This window comes from Lytechinus pictus, chromosome 15 (assembly GCF_037042905.1).
Source record: "Lytechinus pictus isolate F3 Inbred chromosome 15, Lp3.0, whole genome shotgun sequence".
In the NCBI taxonomy this organism is placed as follows: Eukaryota; Metazoa; Echinodermata; class Echinoidea; order Temnopleuroida; family Toxopneustidae; genus Lytechinus; species Lytechinus pictus.
Genome location: NC_087259.1, coordinates 17572330 through 17581047, shown reverse-complemented (window position 1 = coordinate 17581047; position 8718 = coordinate 17572330). Strand labels below are relative to the sequence as shown.

Below are 8718 nucleotides of genomic sequence, written 5' to 3'. Positions count from 1 at the left end.
TGAATGCTGATCTTATCTGGGAGAGCTAGCAGTAAAAAAGACATCACTGAACTGGTTTGATCATGCCGAGAGGACGCGCACTACTGCGTACGTGATGTACGACTAATACTTAAATCTTTGTGAAACATCCCCTGAAGAAACCTGTCCTTGTAGTCTAACCTGGCTTTAATTGGCTTTCAAGCTCATGGTGTAACCTGTCCTTATAGCTTAACCTGCTTAAACAGTAAGCTACATAAAAAAGGAACCTTGCTTTCAAGTGTAACCTAGCTTTTAAAATCGTATCCTAGCTTTTAAAATCGTAACCTAGCTTTTAAAAGCGTATCCTGATCTTATCTGGGCCTAGTAAAAATTGAATCATGCATTGCAACTCACCATTACTCCAAATTAAAAGAGGGATTTCTTGTTCAATGCTGCTAAAAAGCAGAGTGCTTGGACTTCTGCCTCCTTCCAGTCTGTCCTTCTTTCTTTATCTCTGCTCACAATCTGTATGATATACCTGTAGTATAGGCAAAACCAAACTTTTATAGCTAACAGAATAAGAGTTTCATTTTTTGGGATAAACTACAACAGAACCCCCTTGTGAAAAAAAATCCTTTATATATTCGTTGATATGGGTATTACTCAGTTTCATTGGCTCTATACAGAACTGTGTAAAAATAAATTGTGTCCATGTGCATCAAATGTCTTTTTCAAAGGCCACGATCGCAATTTAATATTCCTCAAAAATAACATTTTTGTATCCCTTACTAAATGTTTTCCAGATTCATCCACTGCGCAAATTTTTTGAGCGCATCACTCACTGACTCTTTACTTTTACTTTTTTGGGTGTGGACTTGTAAAAAAAGGTAAATTAACAATCAAAGGACCCTTATTTCAATTTTATCATTTTAACCACTCCATTCCCCCTATTGTTTGTGTAATTTGATAAAGAGAGAAAGGAGGTCTGTATTGCTGTACCACATCATTCAATTCCCGAAGGTAGGCTTGTATACTTATCAGCATGATTTTTTTTAATCATTTATTTTATCTGCAAGGTATAATTAGGAAATAATTTTGCTGCCCCCAATTGGAAAACACACAGGTTTTCGTTGACAAAAAGGCTATTGGATCAATTGGCAATTAGACGAAATGTTGATGAACAAAATGGATTAGAAAAAATGGCAGATCATGTGGTGGGTGGACGGGATGGCAGTAGATGATTTGGCACAACTGCTAATTGTATGGTTTAAGTTACATGTAGATCCTATTTGTAAAGTATAATATTCCCAAGCAGTTCAAGCATGGTTGGGGTGGAGAACAATATTCATGCACCCCTTTCTTTAAATATGAAGATGAAAAATTCATAAATTACCCAACATTAAGAGTAAGTGCCCCCTGAAGAACCCCATCAAATCTTTCAGTGTAACATGTTATTCAAGTTGAAACAAAGTTTAAGACATACAGCAAGGGTTGTTTGGAAGCAGATTCTTGATATGATGACTTTTGTGACTTAATGGATGAATAAACTGGAAGAATTAATGGGTTCTTTGGGATGTGGTCTTACTTTGATTTTAAACATCAATGAAAAACTGAGAGGAAATAAGTTTATCTTGCAATTACCTAGTCTAGTCTTAAACTGGTAAAGGGAAAGGAGGCCGAGATCCGGTGATCAGATAAATGCCTGTAAAAACACAAAAACAAAATGTATCGGTGGTTCTAAAACACATAACATACAAATAACAAATAAAAAACAAGACAAAAGAAACTAAGAATAAAAATATCAAGTAATAAAGGTGGAGTGACTCTGGTAGTCTCCCCTGCATCCACGATTCAATATAGCACCAGAGCTGACTTTAAAAAAACAACTATAAATTCACTATTCACAAAAACACAATGTTCTTATCTTAATATACTACTACATTTATTAACCCTTAATGACATTTGACCTTGATCTAGGAACCTACATGTACATGTTAGACTTGTGCAAGATGAGCAATGATACTAGATTACCCATATGTCCACATTGCATTAACAATATCCATTAACTTTATGATGGCAATGAGCTATGATGGTAATTCAATAATTGCCCACAACATGGCCAAAATTTGACACTAAGTGACCTTTTACCTTATTAATGTGACCTGCAGAGCAGGTTCAGTGATAAATACCTGATTACTCTTATGACCAAGTTTCATGAACTACATCCTTTATCCATAGAGCTATCTCTGTAAGAGCTCCATGCTTTAACTATCAAAGTTATTATGGTAAATCAACAAAGAAATTGACCAATGTTCATTGACCATAGACCTTAGTCATGTGATCTGTATCTTGCACAGGATGTTCAGTGATACTTCTTTACTCTTATGTCAATTTTCATGCACCAGTTCCATAAACTTTCAAAGTTGTGGTGGAAAAAACAACTACCCCCAACATGATTCAAGGTTCATTGACCTTGGTCATGAGACGTTAAACCATGCCTTTCTAATTGCTCTCTGCTGTACAGGCAAGATAGAAAGAAAAAATCAACAAGCCTCATAAAAGAAAGATTGGCATGTTGTCAATGATCACGGCAGTATTTTTGATTGAGAGTCACTTGCATTATCTGAGTTTAATTATTTCATAGTATATGAATTTAAATAATTATTCAAATTCATACACTATGAAATATATTAAACTCAAATACATAAAGAAAATGAAGCTCACAGATAATGTTCAAGAAGCCTGGCATGAATGGTCCTGTGAGTTTCAGGGCTGGAGCATCTCATCATTACTTTAGATGTTATAGATGAAAAACTTGAATAAAATAAGTTAATTTGGAACTTACCAACTTTAAGTCTCTACACTAGTCGCATAAAGTGAGGTGAGGTTGTGATTCTGCATTCTTGGAAGTACCTGAAAAAATTGAGTGTAGCAACCAAAACATAAAATAAGACAAAATATAATAAAACAATAACAACACACTTTTTTAAATAGTGCTTAATTCATCACAACGACATGTCTAAGCGCTTTACAGATATATTATTACCCAGGTCATCGAATTCAATTGGTAATTCCCGCACACAATGTGTGAACATCCTCCACTCCCATTGAGTAATTCAATGTAGCAGCAGTGCTAAACTTAGAAACTACTAGAAAATAATTATTCACAAAAAAAAAACACTACCAGGTACATTCATTTGCCCGAAAAGATATTAGACCATGATCATGTGTAAGACCTAAGTCTTATCAGAGTTATTGGACCTTGGACCTGAGACCATGGCAAGAGAATCAGGTATACTTTTGTATGTGGAATAATATTAACAAACATAATTTCTTAATTTGAATATCAATGTAATGAATTTGATTTACTATTGTTGTGTCAATTCTTAGCCAACACATAGAATAACATCTGTCGCCAGACATTGCAAAACAGTGCATAGATCTGACAGCTTCAAGTTTGTAATGTATACACACAATGCTTTTCTTTATAATAAACCAAGCGAACTTATTGTGAGCTTAATTAGTACAGTCCATCAGACCCTTGAAATATATATGGCGCAAGAGTGATTCTGTCTGTAGGGGCAAAAGGTTAATGCCTCAATACGCACAACTGCATGCGTACAGTAATAAATTCACCAGACTAAAACCATAGATGGAATGACCAAGAATTACAGGCCACTGCCTTCTTCCTATACTAGATAATGATGATGATGAAGATGAACAGGAGCAAAAATAACACTTTTTTCAAAATATGCAAATTCTGTGCTTTAATGACTCCATAACAAATCTTGCTATATCCCATGCTTGGATTAGACTTGATAATTTGTATATTGGAAGATTTGATAGGTTTTCAGGGGGATCTTACTTTAGATGTTATATATCAAAGAAAATAATTAATAAAATAAGTTATTATAGAACTTACCAATTTCAAGTCTCTACACTAGTCGCATAAAGGGATGTTGTGATTGCAATCTTGCAAGTTCCTGAAAATAAATGTGTGTGTGGACAACAAAACATAAAAATAAAATTTAAAAAAGGCGAGCGCATCTGGCAGTCTCACCTGCATTGCGCAATTCAATATAGCAGCAGTGCTGACTTTGAAAACTACTATAAATAGTTATTCACAAAAAACACCATTCAAATGATTCAATACTACATTCATTGACAATAAATGACATTTTACCTTGATCATGTGACCTAAGACTTGTCAGTGATACTTGATTACCCCGATTTCTACGTATTATAAAGTATATCTATTACCTTGGAAAGTTATGACAGCAATCTAACAATTACCTCCAACATGGCCCTCGCACATGCCATGTTTTGAAAAAACAGTGAATAATTAATCAAGTGTGAGGAACTCCATGTCGGCTGTAAATCACCAATTTTGAGGCTGATAGAAGCATGGAAAACAAGTGAAACTTTGTGTAAAGTAAGAATATTAAATTTGATTGTTTTTAAAGATCATGATGTTGCATGAATTTTTTATTTTTCACCATAAAATTCCATCTTTGTCAATTGGAGTATCAGAACGAGTTCACGTTCGGGTAACCCAGGGAGCTCCGGCCCACGAAGCGTGCCGCAACCCAGGAGTCCACCGTGCATTTAGACATAGACACAGGACAAGGGTAGATTGTGGTCATAATAACTTAGTAGAAAATTGTGTAAACAGAAATTATGCACTTACCACGATTATATGGATGAAGGTCTATCATGTGGCAGTATCCTGACATCGAGGCACAGACTGGAACCTCGAAAAAAAAGAAAAGTTCTGTCCTTCTGCCCCAGTCTCGATCGGCCATTTTGTAATGAATTTTGAAAAAATTAGGAGGGGTATCGCAACAGAACTTTTCGCTTTTTTGAGGTTCCAGTCTACCCTAGTCCCATGTCTAAGTCTGGCTCAGGCCCGCTTCGCAGCCGGAGCTCCCTGGGTAAATGTTCGGGTAGGTGGAGCTTAGCAGTAGTGAAGTGGAGCCTGCACGAACATCACTTGAGGTAGAGGCACACCTACAGTTTTAAATTAAAACAGGTAGAGAGATACACGTACATCTTTAACTTAAAACCACTCACACATACTGTGAGGTTAATATTACTAACCTTGCATCGTGAACCACGTGCTGCAATCCCACTTCTGGTGTCCACAAGCACAACACACGACTTGTACTGCTTGATTTTTCTGTATGCAGCAGCATGTAATGAACCCTTGCGTGACTTAGTTAGAGTTAGATCTATACACAAATAATTATTATCTGAGAATAGATCAAACTCTAACTAAATCACGCAAGGGTTCATTACAATTTACATGCCGCCGCGCACAGAAAAATCAAGCAATAAAAGTCGTGTTGTGCTTGTGGACACGAGAAATAATAGAACCAGAAGTGAATCAACTTGACAGTCAGCATGCATGTATTAAACAATGTTGAGGATAGAACTTGCAACCCAAACACCATAACACAGTTAATCAATGGGCATGGCACAAGTGCAGTTTCGCACCGGTCGATTACCACTACCAGTACTACCTCAGGCGATGTTCATGCAGGCTCCACTCCAATTCACTACCGCTACACTACGCTACACCTACCCGAACATCGGGACAGTGAACCAATTCGGATATACCAAGTCACAAAAGGTGGGATCAAATGGTGGTTTATTGTAAAAAATCTAGGAAAAATATGTAACGAGGGATATGAATGACTTAATATCTTACTCTACACCCATACAATATTTCACTCCGTGTCCATCCTCCAGTTATACTCAAAATTGGTGATTTTGGGCCAGTATCTTTTTCCTCACAGTCGCTGATCGATCACGATCGCATGCAATTTTTTTAAATCGGCCGTGAATAATACGCGTGAGGAAAAAGATACTGGCCCAAAATCACCAATGTTGAGGATAACCGTAGGCGTAGGATGGACACGGAGTGAAATACGGTGTAGAGTAAGATATTAAGTCATTCATATCCCTCGTTACATATTTTTCCTAGATTTTTTACAATAAACCACCATTTGATCCCACCTTTTGTGACTCGGTATATCCGAATTGGTTCACTGTCCCGATGTTCGGGTAGGTGGAGCGTAGTGTAGCAGTAGTTAAGTGGAGTGGAGCCTGCACGAACATCACCTGAGTTATACCACTACCAGTACCAATACAACTTACAAGCATACCTCACCACAACCATAACACTAACATGACTAACTGTTCACAAATGTCCTAGCAAGTCACATTTCAAGGTCAATATACCCACCGCTTTTCTAAATATCGCGATCAGGAAAGGCTAAATTTCAATATATTATGGCTTCGCTTGCATACCATAAGGGCACTAGTATTCAACCCGTTTGGAGAGTTTCCTCAAATTTATAGAATATATAGAATTTACCTGAATTTCAGACCCGTCTTATTTCCAAGAGCAAATGCTGGTTATTCTTTTTCCGTTATATTTTTCTTCAACCAGTTGACTGTGTGCGCGGGCGATCGAATTATACGGCGACGGATTTTGGTACTAGTATTCAACCCGTCGGCACTAATATTCAACCTAGTGATGAAAGATGGACCTGTCTCTCGATCTGCTCTTGTCCCATCTGACTATGGACTAGACCATTTGAGATGAGACCAAACAGGGAATTAATCAAAGCCAGAGACTTACATAGATCTAGATCTAATTTAGCAATCTAAACCCTTTTGAGATTTGCTATCAATCCTCACTAGGTTGAATACTAGTAGGCCTACCATTCAGTGCAAAAGGCCATCGCCGCATAATTCGATCCTCCGCGCATACAGTCGACAGATTGACAAAGAAAATATCGACAACAGTCAACAGATTACCCTGGAATTAACAAAGGTATGGAATTAAGATAAATTCCCTATTTCTAAATATTTTGGGGAATATGTCAAAATCTTTGAATTATGCCGGGTTGAATACTAGTAGGCTCTACCCATACGGTAATATAGTCATGCAGATCAGTCATGCATCTATGCCTATGGCTGCTTGGATTCGCCATGCATGCACCACAATGTTGATATGGACTGATGTTAGCGACCAAAACTTCAAAAAGACTCCCCTGCGGCATGCAAGCAGTTAATTTGCAGGATGTTCACATGATTTGGTTGCTAACTTCAGTCCACATATTACCCTAGTCCCGTGTCTATACTGCAGTGTGTCTATGGCCAAATACACGGTAAGCGCCCTGGGCTCCCGCCAGCGTAGCGGGCGGGAGCTCCCTGGGTTACCTGGGCCTAACTTAGAGCAGCCAAGACTGGCAAGAGTATTCAAGGCAATTACATACGAATAACGAATGGAATGCGGTAGACCATAGATTGTATAAATTCACGCGCCGAATTATATTACATAAACTGAAATTGTATTATTCTTTCTGTATTAATACTCACATGTTTTATGGAATATTGATGGTACCGTCGGGGAACAGTGTACTACTGAACTGAAGTGATTTTCTCGCACAAACTCCGCATTCGGTGCGCGCGCGTACATTATAATTGCAATTAACACTTTATCGCGAACTTACCCGGCGAGTTACGCGTTAAGCTCAGGTCCTCTTTAAGACCTTAACAAACGTCCGACAAGTCCTTTCATGAAACGCTCGCCTGATCGCGGTCAGTTTCGCCGATATGACTGTCACATTGTTGACTGCAAGTTGAATGAGAATCAATAAACAATAAATGTTTTTAATAATGTAGTAGCTTGCATCAGGAGATATTGATAATCATAAATAGAGAGAACAGAGAGATGTCAGTCTTAAGAATTTTGCCTGCGTTCTAGCCCCGACACCATTCTCGATTCAGGTTTTCATTCCACAAGGCACAATGTTATGTTCGGGCTTTTTTTTAGCTCTATAATGAGAAAAACTGAGACTGACATCCCAAGATCATAATCCTTTAAATGTTTTTATGTATTATTCCTCAAAATACATAATATATCATGATCGTTTATCACCAAATATGCTTTGAATCATGAGACCCGGGCCAGTTTTTCTTCAATTCTCAAATGGGTATTAAGTTGCATGAGGTTTAACCGACATTTCTGCCGCATTTCTGTGGAAACGTTGGCATGATTCGGACTAGCTAGGGCGCTTCACAAAGCTGTTTGTTAAGCTATGATCGACTTTAACATGATTAAAACGACTGGAGCATGTTTTCAGTGTCTCACTGACCTATTAAGGAGTTTTCGCAACGGGGAAGTCTTCAAGAACATTAGAAAAATGTAGGCCTATTGTCAAATGTCATTCATGACAAAGAAGTCTTTGTTGAAGTCTTCGGTGAATCAAAACAGCAGGTTCGTTCTGGGCTCTGGAAAAACGACACAATTGCAAGTTTTCTTCAGCCCAAACTTAGGACGAAACTGCTGTTCCGTGCAATTCCTTTTTCATTTCGTTCATTTTCAATACTATATAGTCAGGTCCAGATTTGAGAAAAGTAGACTGCCTTAGGTAAATCGTGCTAATGCTGAATTGAGAAGTGTTTTAGCATAATTTGAGGGCGCTTTGTCCAAATATGCTGTTTGCCAACCTTGATTTTGATGTTAAAATCCTCAAATTGGCAAAAATAATATGGCCGCCATTCTACACCCTTTTTTGCACTATTATGAACTATTATGAACTTACTGATTTTTTCCTCCTTCAGCCTCACTCCACTCGTTATTTTCAATGGGATGAAGTTTTTTAAAAGCAACATCAAAACATTGTTTACCATTGTTTGTCAATTGTTTTTGGTACTATTTGATCTCGGGAAAACATACTAAAATCTACC

General features: G+C 37.6%; 1 long non-coding RNA gene across 2 annotated transcripts; it reads right to left on the bottom strand.

Annotated features, from left to right (window-relative positions):
- Positions 1 to 348: 348 nt before the first annotated feature.
- LOC135156896 (uncharacterized) lies at positions 349 to 7566 on the bottom strand. 2 transcript variants are annotated; one of them, XR_010295943.1, is made up of 6 exons: positions 7479 to 7566; positions 4646 to 4965; positions 3881 to 3941; positions 2804 to 2871; positions 1600 to 1660; positions 349 to 496 (listed from the first exon to the last, which is right to left on the bottom strand). It is a non-coding gene; the product is annotated as an uncharacterized LOC135156896 (long non-coding RNA). The 2 variants fall into 2 exon arrangements; XR_010295942.1 differs by lacking the exon at positions 7479 to 7566 and adding an exon at positions 7345 to 7451.
- Positions 7567 to 8718: the final 1152 nt, after the last annotated feature.